Below are 3,271 nucleotides of genomic sequence, written 5' to 3'. Positions count from 1 at the left end.
CCTTTCAGAATTTTAATGTTAGTGTTTTTTTTCAGATTATAAATGAATTTGATCTCGTTACTCGTGAGGTTACTTTTCAGTTTACGGGATTGGTTGACTATATTAATAGCCCTGTTCGAGAATTCTTTAAAAAAGTAATTTAAAATACAGTTTTTGGGAGCTTCGGGAAACCACATTTTGTTGTCGTTACCTGTGATAAAAGTCTGTTGGTTGATGTCATGGATTTCTTCTTTCTGTAGTTGGAGGATGTTTGAGGTAGAGGTGATCTTTTGTTCTTTTATGTAGCGGGTCACTTGTCTTCTGGCTAGATCTTCTAGGAACGCCTTGAACTCTAGGCATGGAGTTGTTTTGTGGTTGACGGCAAAGTTGAGGCCTTTGTTTAGAAGTTGAAGTTCTGTGTCGTTGAGTGTCCGGTCAAATCTGTTTATTACAAGGTTAGGCTAGCTGCATTGTTGTGTTTCACTTCACGTTGTTGTAGTTTCCTTAGTTGATCTAATTTTATATTGTGTATAGACTTCTTTTCTTGATTCAGCAATGAGTTGTTTTGGTTGATAGCGCGTTGTATATTGCCGTAATCATCTGGCTTGAGGTAGCAGGCTAGTTGGTGGTCTAATTTCTGTTTGAGTTTTTGTAAGTAGTCCAGTTCTTGGTATTTGGAATTCAGGGTTGCTTTTAGGAGTTTTTCCTTCATGTTTTGGATAATACCTGAAAACTGGTTTTAAGTTTTTCGATAACTTGACCTTCACAAATTTAGGAATTAGCTTTTCAGAGCGACTCTTCATAATAAATAACAACACTGTATAATGTATAATTGTATAATGTATTTCATAATAGACAATAACAGTACCAGGAACCCGGTATAATATATTTTATAACAGATAACAACAGTACCAGGAATCATGTATAATGTATCTCATAATAGACAATAACAGTGCCAGGAACCCGGTATAATATATTTTATAATAGATAACAACAGTACCAGGAATCATGTATAATGTATCTCATAATAGACAATAACAGTGCCAGGAGCCATGTATAATGTATCTAATACTGAACAACGACAGTGCCTGGAGCCATGTATAATGTATGAACATTGTCTCTTTTCGTTAACATTGAATACAGGGTTTTGAATACAAACTTGCATATTTACAATTGCAAATTCCAAGGAAATTTTAGTAATTACAGGGACAGAGAATCAAGAAATTAGCAATACAACGTATCACTACTACTGTTACAATCTCTAATAATCTCTCTCTCTAGATGTGAGCATGTTATGGAAAGTAGGTGCGTTTAAAAAGTGATTTGGCCATCTTTTGGAATAAATTATAAGTAAATGCACATTTACCAATTTCAAACAAAAATGCCTTGACCAAGCAAGTCCCTTATTTCCTCCAGTTAAGTCGAATTAATTTTATAGAGAATACTTAGTGATGTCTTGTTTTAAATTAGATTTCTAGTAGAAACTGAAACTATCTCTATTTATTTAACTTACCGGCTTTCGAAATAGGACAACTCGAAACTATGTTTTTAATTTTGTTTTATTAATCTGCAGAACGACAGCCAGCAAGATGTAAATATACAACGTTTTCTGTTGTTTTGTAAAGTTAGATAAGACTAGTTTTACTTGAATTGATTTTGTTTGTCTGTTTCAGAATATTACAGCAAATTTACACAATAGATGCATACACTAGCTTTCCATACTTTTCAACCGATAGACTAGGTGGAAGGCAGCTAATCAACAACACCCACCGCTAACTCTTGGACACTCTAATATAATAGTGAGTCACTCATATAAAGCACCAATGTCCTCCAAGTGGGGAGGGCTGTTTCTATCGGTAAAGGGACGCGAACCATAATTCCCTAGATGCATAGCCTGCATTGTATAGTCACTAGGGTTATCTCGGTCTAAATTAATTGTTGTTTTTTATGAGTAAAATGTCGTTTCATTCCATTTTAAAAGTTTTTCAAAAATTGCAAATTTTGACCAGGCGTGGCTTTTAGTGTACCCGAACAGATAATCTGACAGTCTGACTTACAACCTCTTACCGCGCTACTCGATTAGAATGCCAAGAGTTGGCGGTGGGTGTTATCGACGTTAAGGACGCTCAGCTCTCATAGACTTTGTGTAGCTTTGCGCGAAAATTCTCAAACAAACAACTGAAAAGTATTTACCGAGAAAGCTCGTCATTGCCTTAACCAGCTTAATTATCAGGTTTAAAAGTCTATAAACAACAAAAAACCTCAGTATTCGTAAAGGTCTGACCTGAGTTAAAGAGTTTTCGAATTGTACGACAGAGGGTTTTCACTTCATCCTCCTATCAATCAATCAGACGCAACGTCTTTAATTGTAACTAAGCTTCCACGAACTCTGTCAGCATTGATTGCTTCGAAAATGAAATCTAATGTCCTGCGTTGGACTCAAGATAAGATCGGCACGTGTGTTATGTGTTCTATAATAAGGAAGCCAGGAATAATATTTTTAATTAACTTGTTGATGGGGAACGTAAATAAACAACACATGTATTTATAGAGTTATTTCTAGCACACTGCTTACCGACATATCTTCAGAGCGCATGCGTTGTAGTAGATGGATCTGCCTTATTAAGATCTCTGTTCCTATAGTCGTTTTTTTTTATGTTTCTTTTGAAAATGTAAATCGAATAATGCATACACAATATGTAAAGATGTATGATATTTTCGTAAGCCTTACAAAAAAAAAGAAAGAAAGATGAGGAGTCTATAGAAAAACGGTTCAGATATGAACAAAACATATAATTTGTACCTTAAAGCTAATTCTGATTGGTCAGATACTGATCTAATGTGAAACGAACAACATACGTGAAAATATTGCCCGAAGTAAAACACAGTTTCAGATATTTCTTCAAATCTGCGTTCTTTCGTTAATAACGTTTTTTTTTAATTTAAGTAGTAAACAAGTTAACAATATGTATTGTCCAATTGTTGCTTCAAATGGATTCTAATAGAGCTTATGTTGGGTTCTAGTCTGTGTTTATATAGTTATTGTAAGCAACTGTTTAATGTGATGAAGTTAGAACATTTTAGGAAATGTTATTACTATTGTTAGAAGCGTAAACATATACACATTTCTGTAGTCTGTATAGGGAAATTCAATACAAATAAATGTGGCTGTAGAGGGAAATTTAGAACATACACACGTGTTTGTAGAGGGAAACTTTAAACATATACACATTTCTGTAGTCTGTATAGGGAAATTCAATACAAATAAATGTGGCTGTAGAGGGAAATTTAG

The sequence above is a fragment of the Limulus polyphemus genome, unplaced genomic scaffold (assembly GCF_000517525.1).
Source record: "Limulus polyphemus unplaced genomic scaffold, Limulus_polyphemus-2.1.2 Scaffold12050, whole genome shotgun sequence".
Classification (NCBI taxonomy): domain Eukaryota; kingdom Metazoa; phylum Arthropoda; class Merostomata; order Xiphosura; family Limulidae; genus Limulus; species Limulus polyphemus.
This window is presented reverse-complemented; position numbering follows the sequence as displayed.